The following is a 15,061-nucleotide window of genomic DNA, read 5'->3' as shown; positions in this document are numbered from 1 at the left end:
TGTCTGTGGCATCGGTGCTCTCATCGCATGCGATGGAGTAAAAATCAAAAGCACAGCTTTATCAGACAGTTGCAGTTTAATGTTGGCTGACAAGTCTTCAATGCGTCGCACAACTGGATTTCTGGACACGCTGACGTTGTTGAAGTCCTGCACTTTTTCCGGGCACATTATTTCGGTGACTTTAACGAAGTGGTGTTTTATGAGGTCTTCGTCTGAAAAAGGCTTGCCATGTCTTGCGATGAGTTGGGCGACCTCATAGCTGGCTATTGTAACCTTTTCCTGGACAATTTGAGCACGAAAAAAATACTGTTGCTGACCCTGCAGGATAGCTACCCTTTGCTTTAATTTCTGCTCTTGCTCAGCACCAGTGTAGGATGCATAGGCCTGATGTTTGGTTTCATAATGACGTCGTACATTATACTCTTTCATAATTGCCACAGTTTCAGTGCAGATCAAACAGACACGCTTCCCCTTGAATTCTTTGAAGAAATATTCACTCTCCCACCGTGTCTGAAATTTTCTGCACTCTCTTTCTACCTTTCGCTTCTTTGATTCTGCCATGTTTAGTAACTTGGGGGTAAATTTCTTCTGTGATTGTCCTTTTTGGTGGAGCAACTGCCTTGATCAAAAGCAGCTCCCCCTGGTGTTTAAACTAAGAAGTGCAATACACTCAAGCAAAAGTTGAAGTGCGGGCCGCGGTGTAGTGGTTCTCAAAGTGTGTGGCGCGCCCCACAGGTGGGACACAGAGTTCTGACAGGTGGGGTGCAAGTTACCTGGCAGTTGACAGCTGCAAGACACGCGGCTGCAGGTTTTCGACTACACCCTACACCCTACACACATCAAAAACAAGAACAGGACCCAGTTTATTCTGTTTTAAGCCGGCGAGGCATGATGCCTCTCAGATACTTACGCCTCCCCCGCAGCCCTGCCACAGACCACGCCCCGCCACTGCTCTGCAGTCAAAAACAAGCTCACTGCAGCCACTAAGAGTGAAAAGTATTAAACTCTCACTAAATTGTATATTTTTAATCTCTGTTCACAAGTTTTTGGATTTCTTTTTTCATAAGACGAAGACTGAACTTTATGTTTCCATGTTTGTCAGTGTTTGCATTCTGTTTAACTTGTTGCTTTTTTGAAGAAGTGCTGCAGGCTGACGAAGCAGTCTAGTGACAAAAGTTACAAATAGTCATTTGAAATGAAAGTTTTTAGTTTAGAACAAAAATTACTGAAGGAATTATTGTGAATGAGCTTATTATCTAAACAAAGTTGCAGCTAGGCTTTTCTGTCATTGTTTTGTTTAGGTGGGAAATGAAAATATTTCTTCCTGCCATGTGGGGAATGATGCAAAAAGTTTGAGAACCACTGGTTTACTGTTAGTACCTAAAGTTTTCACAGTACAGTTGTGGAAATAGCCAAAAAAATAGGTGATGCTATCTTTAAGGCATATTGGTCACACTATCAGCTAAAGCAGAAAATAAGGATTTTCGCAGAATTTTGTAGGTAGGAGTAAGTGATCAAACAGATTAAATAGACTTTCCTATTAATGTGACAAATGTTTTTATGTGTGAGATGTATGTGATGGGTTTCACATCTATGCACTTACCGTATAGTTTTCTATCACTCATCACTATGTAGAGCAAGGCTGAGGTCAGAAGCAGCCATTTACTCACAGCATTGGACAGGAAAGTCAACCCACGCACACACTACTACCTGAACACCTTCAGGCCCTTTCTGTCTCCAACTTGGAAGTGAAAAATCATTCTATTTTTCTCAGCTGTGCAGGCTGAAAAGTCTTTTTTATATAAGGCTACAACTCTGTTTCCCATAAAGTTGGGATATTGTAAGATGCACCAAAATGAAAATCACTATTTATTGAAGATATCACAGGTGTTGAAAACAGCATATTTTATCATTTTTGGAGAAAAAAATATGCCTTTAAAAATTTGATACTAATACCACTTTTTAAAAAAAAGTTCAGATGGGAACATGTTTACAACTGTGTGCCTCATCTTTTAAAATATTAAAAAAGTGCAACATTGTTTCTCAGTCTTGCTTGATATGGGATTCCACAAACTCAACAGCTGAGTGCATATTTTTAAAAAATATTTTTTTGTTTCAAAATGTGCCAAATCTTTTCACTGGGTGATGGTTCATGGGTATTTTACTGTGGAGCCATGCTTCTGCTATGTGTGCAGCGTGCGGTTTGGTATTGTCTTAGTTGAATAAAACAGACTTTTCCCGAGCTGTGTGGCACCATATGTTGGTTTAAAAACTGTATAAATCACTGAGCATAGCATCCACAAAACATCATAGAATTCATAGAATTCGAACATGCAAAGTCATAAAACTGTGATAAAAATTGTAATCTGTCAGACCACACTTAGACAGTTTTTCTTTTTGTCTCAGTCCATGTCAAAATAACTCAGATGGCAAAGGAATCTGTAGATCTTGTTTATATATTTTTTTCTTTTCTTTATTTTTTCATGCATTTATATAGTGATATACCTAACATGTGATATTCACTAACACTGGTTAATTAATTGCAGGTTACTGTCTGTTTTTGCTGTGCTATATGAGTGCCAAATCTCACAAAGAGTGAGTAATCATTTTTAGCCTTTTTTATTTATGTACACAAAACTTTTTAATATACCATGCGCCAAATGTTATTCTTTTCCTTTGTTTTTTTTTTTTTCTTTTTTCCCAAACTGCTTATCCACAAAGGAACAGATATGCTAAAGGTCTACGTCAGCATTATACAGCTACTGTTTGTTTATTAAAGAGGTACAGTGTCAGTTTTGGTCTGTTGGTCTAATGTGTTTGTTAATGTTTTCAGAAAGCAACATTTTGTGATGAGAATATTTCAAATATAATTTACTAAGATTTTTAGAAAGAAATTTACTCCTCATTGTTTTGAAATTAACAGGGGAAAAGCATACGCTTAACGTAACTGTATAGTTGATACTATGTTATGAGAACAAGTGCATAATAGGGACTGGGAAATCTGTGAGTGTGGTGCCAAAGCTTTGGCTCAGTCCTGTAACTTTTCACTAAGCCCTTGCACACCATGTTTAGAGTTAAGCCCCAAAAATACAGGTAAAATACACCAAGAGTCTTTTTTTCATTAACACTATGTCATGCTGACATGGGCATGAGAAATACAGGAAGTCAGAGACAGAAACCATTGGATATTATAATAACAATTATAATAGTAATAATTGTACCGTTAACGATAAGATATATGTTTTACATGATCTGCAAATTTTTTTTTTTTTTTTACATTTTACACAACATCATCTCTCCTTTTTAGGAAACAGGGTTGTAATTTATTTTTGATTCAAAACCAATTTCTTTTCACTTATCAGGCTGTTATAGCCTCTCGTTCCTCATCCGCCCAAAAAGTCTTGAAACTTGACAAGAGATTTTCAATTTCCAGCAGCAATCTCTACTAACAACCTCAGCCTTCCAGGATATATGGGGCTATTACCATTCATGGGAACAACAAGAAACAAGATGAAGGAGAAATCCCATAAGACCAACAGCAAATGCATGGTGTTGTCTCCTTATGTTAAATCAACATTATGCTCTGTTTAGAAATATTTTGTTCTAAAGCTTTGCTCCCAATGTATGCATCTTGGGTGTCTGTGAAATGTGTTTTTATGTGAAGTAGGATCTGATGAGTGTTAATGCTTCATTTTGGCAAGGCAGCACGGCAAACTTTGAAGATACTGATTGCTTGTGTCCTACACTCTAATGCTCTTGTTAATTCCCCAATGAAGTTGATTGCCACATTCAGATGCACAGAGAAGGTTAGAGAGGAAAACTGTTAGTGGTGCAATGACAAGGTGCAATGACAAGGTCCTGCAGCAGCCCGCCATTAATTCAGCTACTGAGTTGCTTCACCTCTTGTCTTTTCCTCCTGTTCTCTCCCTCTTTGCCTCTCACCCTATCTCTCTCCCTTTTCTGTCCCTCAACTGCTTCACATAACATTTCATGAATTAAATTAGAGCTTGCGAAATCTTCAGACATGCTTATTACCGGGCTGGCATTGTTGTAATGTGTCTGACCTTGACCTGTTAAAGATTAATTCAAGCAGACAGGGCTGAGAAGGCTCCCCAGCTGATTCCCATGCAGAGCACAGACAGCAGTTGTGTTTACCAATCTTAGATGGAAGAAGAGAGCAAACAAGTACCAGCACCACACTTGAGGAAAGCAGTACGGACTCGACTCACCGTGTCACACCTGACAGTGGTAGAGGAAATGTGTGTAACTGTACGTACACGTTAAGGATGCATCGTGTTGTATTTTAGTCCTTAGTGCCTGCTATTTTCAATGGGTAAAATTAAAGAAACAAAGACTCACATGCATCCACATCCAGCCAACATGTCTATGAGCTAGGCTTGGCTTTATTATTGGCCAATATTTGAGCTCAACTACGTGACTCGCATTCCTACGTGTATATCTACCTGTATGGTTTGGAGTATTTTTGCTTCCTTCTTATTCTGTACATTTTTAAAAATTCTTCATAATCGTCAATACAAAGAAAACTAAACATAAAATTCTTGGAAGAGTCCACACATATTCATCCAAAATCTGAAATTAGCTCAGAGTTGTGCAAAAAACACAGGTAGTAATGGTCTTAATTTTTGTTCCATCCATTCGCTTCCGCTTATCCTTTTCAGGGTCGCGGGGGGCGCTGGAGCCTATCCCAGCTGTCATAGGGCGAGAGGCGGGGTACACCCTGGACAGGTCGCCAGTCTGTCGCAGGGCCAACACACAGGGACACACAACCATTCGCACTCACATTCATTTGCACATTCACACCTAGTGACAATTTGGATTATCCAATTAACCTATCCCCACAAGCCGCATGTCTTTGGACGGTGGGAGGAAGCCGGAGTACCCGGAGGGAACCCACGCAAACATGGGGAGAACATGCAAACTCCACACAGAAAGACCCCGGCCTGATGGTGGAATTGAACTCAGGACCGTCTTGCTGTGCGGCAACAGTGCTAACCACCATGCCACCGTGCTGCCTCAATGTTCTTGTCTTAAAATGGTTTTAAAGACACACATGCACATACATAGATGTTTCTGTGTGATCTCGGACTTACATTTTAACAGGTAAGAACAATGTATTTTCTGTTTCTTTTTTGTTAGTTAATTACCCACACGGGCCTGCACGCACCACAGGAGGAGAGGGGGGCACGGAGACCCACCAATCCACCTCCTCTACATAATTTCCTTAGGGATTATTAAAGTATTCTGATTCCGATTGTGATTAACTTTAAAATCTCTTTATGTCATGCATGTTTCTGTTTGTTTATTTGTTTATTTTTTCCATTGCTGTATGTTGTCACGCACTGGTCTGGTATACTGCAAAAAGCTGACAAATGGTCTACTTACTACTTGTTGTCATGCATAGCCACACACACAGGCACAACTCTGGAAACCTTTTGATTTTGTAAGAGATTGTGTTGCTCAACAACACAAGTTGCTCTTGTGTTTTTATTTCTACATGCACTTGCCTCTGTGGCTGCCATTGTTTTTTGTGAACATCATCTAACACAAGCTTTTTGTTTGATAGCATTGCTCTCCCTTTGTTTTTTGTTTTTTTTCCTACCATCTATTTCTGCAGATCCTTCCATTTCTGTTCTGTTCTGTTCTGAGCCTCGGTTTGCCTTTGCTCTCATCATCTTCAGTGTAATCGTCATCATTACAGTCCTGCTCATGTGTCCATCCAGGGTGTCCAACTGCATTTCAGGCAAGCATTTGCCAGCAGACAGAGCCTGAATCTGTTGTGTAGTCAAAGGCACTCCAATTTAGTGCAAACATCTGATTTTTAATCACTTTAATATTAATATTTAATATTTGTGATTTTTTTATATATGTATATACCGAAAAAAACCATTAGCATTACACAGCATATTTTGTAACCATAATTAAGGCAACATTATAATTCATGTACCAACTGTTAGTACTGTTATCACACATATATTCCATTCATATGCAGGGATCCTAAGGTGAAAAGTTGTTTAGCAGGCTGCGTTGTTTATCTAACCATAGCACACATTACAATGGGGCATATGCTATTTAATGTGTGGAATGCAAATGTAGTCAAATTTATACCGGCTACAAAGCCACATAACCAAAAACACCTTCGCAGATTTGAAGTGCAGTGGAATACACGTGTCTTGTTATTTACTACCTCATCCCAAACTAAAATGATATAGCAAGAGTATAGTCTTAAATGATACGGTGAGAAATTTTGAAAAGAAGACTACTCTGCTCCTATGTAGGTCATTAGTTTTCAAAATCCTCTGCTCTCAACAGTGCTAATCGGTTGCCTAAATTTAGTAATCCTGTTGGCAGTGAGGCAGAGATTCTCAGAGTTTGGCTTTTGCAACACTTCTGAGGAGCCAGCAGAAATGTTGTCTTGGTGGTTTAGCGAGTTCACTCATCTCAACATACAGTAAAAGCTGAATCGTTTGTGTTTGAGTTTTTCTTTCACGTGCAGATTTTTTTTTCAACTGCATATTAGTGCATTTCAAGGGTTTAAATACTGACATGCTGTTACCATTGACATCAAATCAACAGTTTATAAGAAGTAAATATCAAATCAAGAAAACTGTCATGACATGCTCAGAGAGTCATCACAAATAAATGAAGAAATATCCCAAAAAACAAACAAAAAACAATTAAATTATATCATTTATTTAGAAAATATAGTTCTAAGGAGTTGAGACATACATGGAGGTAGGGTAACAGAGTCAATGTGTAGCAAATAAGGTGAATGCATAATCTCACTCAGTCTATCAGTATTGTATTTGAATGCAGCATGTCAAAATGTGAATACAGTTAAATTTAACACAGAGGTTTAATTGGGTTATCTTTTAATACTGAACTAACTTAATAACTTTAAACAATTCATGTCACGCACGCATGTAAAGTTTGAGACCAAGTCTATTTAAAAACAAAGCTGGAAAGCATTATATCTCACTTCTCTGGCGTTTGCAACTAGAGATGGACCGATCCGATATTACGTATCGGTATCGGTCCGATACTGACCTAAATTACTGGATCGGATATCGGAGAAAAATAAAAAATGTAATCCGATCCATTAAATATCACGAAAGCACCTCACAAAACTTGCAACACGCCGTAACTCACCTCAGAACGTTAGCACGTCGGAGCAGTATGCATCACGTGATAGAGCGGCTGTGGCATGGGGACCTGTCGGTGGTCTGGATAGCATTTGGAGCTTTGCTAGCAACCCGGCATTTCATCTCCGACAAAGTTATCCCCGAGAGAAGTAAAGCAAGTGTGTAAGTCCATCTCTGAATGTTTGTAAAGCATTCCTGCCTTAAGCTTAACAAGCGATATATGGAGCGACTGCCTCTTCTTGCTGCTACTTCAATCATGAAACTGCTTAACGATCAGCTGATCGGCTTTTCTGTCGCGAGTCCGTCTCTCTGGTTTGTTTTTGGCCCACTTTGCACCAGAAAGAGGAAACCAGCGGCTGAACAACAGCAGCACGTTTAAGCTTGATCAGCTGTTGTTAGAATTTATTTATTATTACTTTCTACTCGAGGATCTTTTTCTACATAGCTGACGGCTGGTAACTGTGCAGGGGCGGATCTAGCAAAGTTTAGCCAGGGGGGCCGATAGGGCATTAACAGGGAAAAGGGGGCACAAAGACATACTTTTCTTTCTTATTCTCATTTAAAATGTCTAGCTTTTAATAAATAATTATCTGACACCCAAAGTTTTAATTTGATGCAAAATGAATAGAAGTCCATTACTGTATATAGTAACTATTAAGTCTAATATATATACCCTAGTAAGCTATAGTACTTTTTCCTTTGGGAAGGTACCATCTGTGCAGTCTGCAATTCTGTTGAAGAAAGATGTTGAATCTATTTAATATTTCTTGAAAAATAATTGATTTCTGTGCATTTTTTTCACACTGCATCAAATTAAGGTTGATTACGTCGATTAAGCATCATGAGGTGGAGCGTGAGGGGTGGTTCCCCATTTTTTATTTATTTATTTTTGTTGTTGCTGGGAGTTGGAACCCTATTAGTTAGGTTGCTTAATATTTACGCTAAGTACTCTTTAAAATACCAGAATAGGGAGGATGGTGTAGGTTTAAGTTTATTAGATTGATCAGTATTGCTGAACTATGAAATAATTTTTTTTGCATACAGGTATAACAGAATAGCTTTAGTGTAGTTGTTGTTTTAAACTTGAGTATGAACTTATACAAAATGCAGCAAGATATTTAAAAAACAGTTTTGTTGATTAAAAAACACTATATCGGATTCATATCGGTATCGGCAGATAACCAAATTTATGATATCGGTATCGGTATCGGACATAAAAAAGTGGTATCGTGCCATCTCTATTTGCAACCAAGGACCCAAGTGGCCACATTGTTGAAATCTCCATCCTTTCCACAAGTGCTCTAATGCTTCTCTTTACTCAGGCTCCAATTAGTATAAACTATTCCTTGCATTTTCAACGCTGACTCTTAACTTTACTACAGAAATATGGAAAGTAAAACACTTGTCTCCTCTGCAACCGGTAAACTTGAATCCCTGTTTACTTCACTCCAAGTTTACTTCACTCCTTTTTCAGCAAATGTAGCACATAATATTTCTAAAAGAATCTCTCATCTCTTTAAATTGTCCTTCATTTCTGTCTTTTTTTCTTGTAACTGCTGTGATTAATTCTTTCTCTCTCTCTTTCTCTGGTATTTCTTGACCACATTTCTGCGTCCTCGTGTCTTGGTCTCTCTTTTCTTGTCTTTGTCTCTGTTCTTCTTTTCTCCCTCAGCAATGTTTTGTGATTGGCAGCTGAAGCTTGACTGCAGTTGAGTTAATAGAGAATAGAGAGGAATACCTAGAGGATTTACAGCTGAGTGGAGACGCACAAATAAGATAATGACTTGGGAATAACAATTTTGCTGCACCGTTTGGGAAGGCACTGGAGAGAGAGAAAGAGAGAGAAAAGACAGAGAAGAGACAGACAAAGAAAGTTACAAAGACAGTGAGGAAGAGAGGGGGAAAGAGAGGCAGGCATAAGTGAACAGATTCCAGGGGCGGCAGACTTAACAAGATTTTTCTAAATTGTAGAAAATAGTCAAAATCCCCGTGGGTTTTCTGAAAAGATAAAGCCTTGTATTTTTAGACAAGTCACACTGATGAACTAAAAGAGTTATTTTCCTTCCTGATGCATGTGTTTATAAGTCTGGTTGATTACTGACCATATCTTTTGTATCCTAATGGGACACAATACGTTTTGAATATTAAGACTTGAGTGTGAGTGTTTGGTGTGGGCTGCCTCTGCCTTTGTCTTTTATTAAGTTTTGATTGTGATGTTTACATTTCTTATCCAAAACAATGGCTAAGTACTAGTATAAGGACATTTATCCCACAATAGAAGAGGTGCCTGTTACGGAGAGATAACCCGCTAAAATTCATAATACCCGAACATCTCTTTAACTTTGCCAGACAGGAGTGGGTCACCCATCAAAACCATTATCTATAGTCATTTGGTTGTCAAAGTTGTTGGTTGAGTTATAGAGGCTGTTGGCACTCAGAAGGCCTTCTTAAGGGACCTAATCTCAGACTAAAAGACAAGGGCTCTTGGTGATATCATTTTCCCCCTCTTGCTTCACTGCTCTGTCCCTCCATCATCTCTTTGACATCACTCAACGCTCAACAAAGTAGTTAATGAAGCAGAAGAGGAGAGAATATTTGCCTGCTAATTAAGAAAAATGAAAGGAAGTGGAGTTTGAAAGCTGACACAGATGCACACCATAATTGTCCTCTCCTTGATGTGGGAGTATAGCAATAGGCTAAACTTTTTCAGTTCAATCATTTTAACCGTTTGTAGCGCTAAGACTTGCGTCTGTCTCAGAGTTTATTTGTCACTGTTTTCCCCCCCTTGTTTCCTCTCTCTTTTCCACTGTTGGCTGTTTTTTGTTTTTTTGCATTGTCTGCAAATTTAAAGACATGAGGTGAAAAATACAACTGATGCATTTGGCTGCTTCCTGCTAAAACATGTTCATCTTAAACACTCAAGCTAAAATCAGTTTGTTCTATTAAGACAAACTGCATGTACCAAATATAGATTGCTACACAGCTTTTACTCTGTAATCATCTCCTTAATCAATGTCAGGAAGCCCACATACAAATCTAAAATGTTAAACTCAAATTATTAAAAATGTACCACTATGCATATTTAGTACTGGGTGCAGAGGCTTGCAGGTGTGCTCAATTGCCTGTGCACAGTATAGGAAATTTCACTCTTGTGGAGATCACAGCAAGAAGTCTTGAAAACTGTTTGTAAATGTACTCTTACTAAGTGGTTCCCAGGGACCAATTTTTTACGCCGTTTCCTGACAATGCTGGGTGCCCATTATATGTGGATATGGGCTCATTTCATATTTCAGACCTCTGCACAAATAAAAGACAAAAACAACATAGTGTAAATGCTGTTTAGACTATTTTTTTATTCTTTCTAATCAAAAACTGATCAATAGATGTGAAACCAGAGGGTCTGAGAAGAAAAAACACAATTTCTTCACCTGGCTTTTATTAGATGTGGTTTCAATAGAGGTCATTTACATTGTAATCATTGGGAAACAAACATAGTGGTCTGGGATTTTTCCATGTTTTAATTCTCTAGATGCATCCGGTTAGATGAGAAGTCTTAATATACAGTCATGAATTTGTATTGATGTCTATTTAATGGGTATGCATCTTATTTAACTAGTTGATAATGAGTCAAAATGCACATTTTTACATTTCATTACATGTTATTAATAAATTCTTTAAGTATGTACAGTCAAAGGAGCTTGCAAAGAAAAGCATCTGGACTTCTTTAAGTTGCTTGAAGACGTTTCACCTCTCATCTGAGAAGCTTCTTCAGTTCTAAGGTCAAATGGTGGGGAGTCCCAGATTTAAACGAGATGAGAGGTGAAACATCTTCAAGCAACTTAAAGAAGTCCAGACGCTTTTCTTTGCAAGCTCCTTTGACTACAATGATCTGGATGACTGAGAACCTTCACAGACACTTAAGTATGTACAATTTTGTAGAAATCACTTTGGTTATTGTTTGTTTAATTAGCAATTTTAGAGTGGTTCTGACATTTGAAAGGGGAGCGTTGTAGAGAGACAATGCTGTGATGTGTGGTTGGGCAATCAAAGCAATTAATTGTCAGGTGAGACCCTGGGCACATTATTATATCCCAAAGGTAATATCTTTCCCATTTCATTATTTTTTATTGGATCATTAATTCTCTGTCAATTCTAAGCACATAACATGCAACTGCACATCTGTTTTGACCCCAGTGACATCCTTAAACTCATTGCATTGGATATTTGTATCCAAGATATTAAATGATGGACTTCCTGCAGCTGAATATGGATAAAACCAAACTAACTGACTAGTGGCCCTGATGCATCTAACCCACTCACAATAACACATCTGAGGTCCTTGTCTATAAAGTTGAGCCAGTATTATAATATTTTTAGTGTGACTTTTGAACCACTAAGCACGTCAACTCAGTCATCCAATCTTGATATATGCAACTTAGAGACTTAGTAAGATAGGCTCAATTTTATCCAAAAGAATTCTAGAAACAGCCATGCATGCTTTTGTTTCCTCTAGGTTAGATGATTGCAATTTATTACAGTTTGTTTATTATACAACCAGACTTGCTAAAAAAGAAAATGCATCACTGTAATTTTAGCATCTCTTCATTGGTTACCTTTTACTTTTAGAATTGATTTGTTGAGTTTTTGGCCGGCTCTCTACTAGCCAACCCATAATCATTGGTGATCAGGCTCTTTCTGTCAGGGCATCCACTCTTTGGAGCAAACTCCCTGAGGGGAAGAGGACTTGCAAGCTCCTTTTCATCTTTTAAAACCCTCTTAAGACATGGTTTTGTAAGCAGACCTTTTCTGTGCCTCCATTTTGGGTTATTTCAATGTTGTCCTTTATAATTGTTTTATCGTCTCTTCCTAGCCTTATTTTTTTATTTTATCTTTGCTTTTAATTCACCTGTTTTAAATTTCATTTTCTTTATTCCCTGCTTTTAATCACCCTGTGCTGGCAGTGTACACCTACCTGATATTATTTCACATTTATCGTTTAAAAAATTTCATCGCTGCTTGTTTCCTGGCTTGTCTTTGAAACACCTTATATCTTTGTCTTGAAAGGTGCTACAGTATATAAATAACGTTTAATATCTATAGCATAGGACAGTTTTCCTCAGCCCTACAGCAGGTACTCACTTAATATGTATATGATGACATAGACATGTACTGTATGCTAGTTTACTTTGTTATTCTTTGGATTTCCATTATATCACTGCATATACCCATATGGAAAAGAAATAGAAAAAACTTATAAAAAACTTGCATAAGATGTAGCCTACTTCATATAGTGAATCATTAAAAGGCTTATATGATTTACTCATGAAAGTGGCCACTTTCTCATTACTTTCATTTTTTTTTTTAGTAAGTATCCAAAACATACAAGTTTCATTTATATAATTTTTCAAGGGATCTTATATCGGTTTTCACTCTTATATGCTTTTCATACAAGTTTCACACAAGACAGATACAAACTTTATAAGATTTATATATATATATATATCTTTTCCATATGGGTAGTAAGATGGGAAAAACAGCTTTTAATAACTGCCAGACAGATGAATAATAAAAAAAAACCATATTCTTCTGCTTGGTGTACTACATATATGTTGTATAAGACAAAGTAATCAGTTACAAGCACTATTAGTGTTACTTTTCTGTAGCACTAAAAATTGTTGATCAAAATTGATTTACAATGTACACATAACATAAACGTAACATCGCTGTTCACTTTGGGTCACATGCTCTTTATATATAATTTGTGAGAGAAAACAAATTCACAGATGCATGGGAATGTGCACATAGTAGCACAGTTCACTTTGACATCAAAAACGAAACATAATATATATAATTTGTAAGGAAGAAGCGCTATAAAAATAACTCCCAACAGCTCCAAAGATGATGATAGTGATAGTTTCTTCCAGATTGATTAGCATGCCTAGGAGGAGTTGGGGAACAGACCCATATACATATCATTATAGTAAAAATACATCTGACAGTTTATGCATTGCTTTAAAATATTTTCACGTCTTATTCTAGCTACATAATGCTTAGTTGTAGGATAGCAATTTATAGAGGAATGTTCAATATGCATCTACTCCCATTGCACAGACCAGTGAAATATAGTTATTTTACATGCTGACAAAGTCCAAGAACTGAACTTTGTTCAATTTAATCCTACCCTCCCACTAACACAACCACCGTCCTCCTGCCGGTCCACTTCTGGACACATGCCGTGATTCTGATTGACTTTTGATGGACATTATTCTTTTTATGATGGTAACAATAACTTCAATGCTATCCTAATGATAGTGATCATAATGCTGGGAACTCAATCTCCCAATAGTGTGTTGATAGCCGTGCAACAACCTCAGCAGGGAGTGAGTGAGCAGACTTCAAAGGTGCGATTTGCCTCACAGTGGAGTCTAGGGCACTGCGGCCCACGTGGGCGGCTGTCATTTTCTTGGTGAACTTCTCTGTTTTGATCCTGCAGTTCAATTGCTGTTCTCTGGCCAGGTGCTTGAGGAGAAAAATTGTGTAAAGGTCTTATGTGATTTCTTAAAAATTGATTTATATATATATATATTTTTCCCTATATAACAACACCATAGTCTTTTCAGCACCACCATTAGGGTTCTCGTAGCCATGTGCTTAACTGCCACTTTGGATTGGAAAAAGAAGAAAAATGAAACACAACTCATCTTGACATTGATATTGATCAATTTGCCAGTAGACGCTGCTACTGTGCTCAGCTGTAAATTGAACCCTGACACTCATCCACTCACCCCTCTCTCCTTGGAATGCTTCCTGCAATGCCCCAATAATTTTTATGCAAAAGATGGCCTTTTCTGCCACGAGAAGAATACAATGAATAGATTGATTAGTCAATACCATAATGGGGATAGGGTAATGAGCCTGTCAGTCATAGAGTCAGAGCAAGAGAATATGCCTAGACAGCAGAATTACTTTGTTAGTAGTGTAGACATGGGCAGGGTGGTAAAAATAGGATTTTAGGCTGATTTACAGACCACTGAAACAAAGTGTTCTGGGACAAAAAACTTCTAAGGAATAGAGCAGAGTCACATGTTGTGCTTGAGAGTGTATAAATGTCTAGTTGAGTATTTATTCCTGATATCCATCCAAAAATAATACTCTGCACATCAAAGCCTGACGCTTTTGTATTTGTTTCTAGTGAAATTAAGACATTGTTAATCCTCTCATGAAAACAAAGGCTTCCCACTGACAGGATTGAGCAGTTGCATCATTATTTAATGGCAATAAACTGACAAGTAAAAGACATAATCACTTAATTTGAATGCTACTTAGATTTTCTGTTCTATTATTTCTGGGGTGTGAACTAAACCAGTGGGCTGTGATATTAAATTTGTGGTGAAGAAATCGAATAAACTATACATTTAAAGTGAATGAAATATTTTGAAAATAAACAAGGAAAAAAAAGCAGGACTTCAGTCGATTTATACATGAATGCTCCATTTGTTTACAATATTCAAGCCTTTCTTTCTCTTTTCTGCCTCCACTTTTTCCAGTCGTTCTGCTTAATTCTTCGCTTCATTTCAGCTTTTAGTTTCAATTCTGACACAACGCTCTTTTGTAGGCGGGTATGACGATTTTTAAGCCCACCAACTTCTTTGCCATTAAATTCATAATCATAATACATTCTTTTATTAATTGTTTTTAAACATGTGTATGACTGATATAAATGCTGTCTGCAGTGCACAGTCATTTACAGTGAGAAGATGTGCACTATAAACCTAAAAGAAGAGGGACCATCTTCCCACTATCCCATTTGTTTTGCTTTTGGGCACGGAGAGCAAATTCTCTTGTATCTGAAGCTGAGGCAATTTGTTTTATTTGACTTCTTGCCCCATAAAGTGTCAACG

The 15,061-nt window shown here is 37.6% G+C and overlaps 1 long non-coding RNA gene across 1 annotated transcript in view; it reads left to right on the top strand.

Moving 5' to 3' along the window:
- Positions 1–15,061, top strand: part of LOC146710246 (uncharacterized) — a 95,765-nt gene that overhangs the window by 60,767 nt on the left and 19,937 nt on the right. The window lies entirely within an intron of this gene.

The sequence above is a fragment of the Copadichromis virginalis genome, linkage group LG5 (assembly GCF_057382275.1).
Source record: "Copadichromis virginalis isolate Kocher_CV1m ecotype Utaka linkage group LG5, C_Virginalis_male_GT1.1, whole genome shotgun sequence".
Taxonomy (NCBI): domain Eukaryota; kingdom Metazoa; phylum Chordata; class Actinopteri; order Cichliformes; family Cichlidae; genus Copadichromis; species Copadichromis virginalis.
The sequence above is the reverse complement of the archived record's forward strand: the minus strand, read 5'-3'. Positions and strand labels throughout refer to the sequence as shown.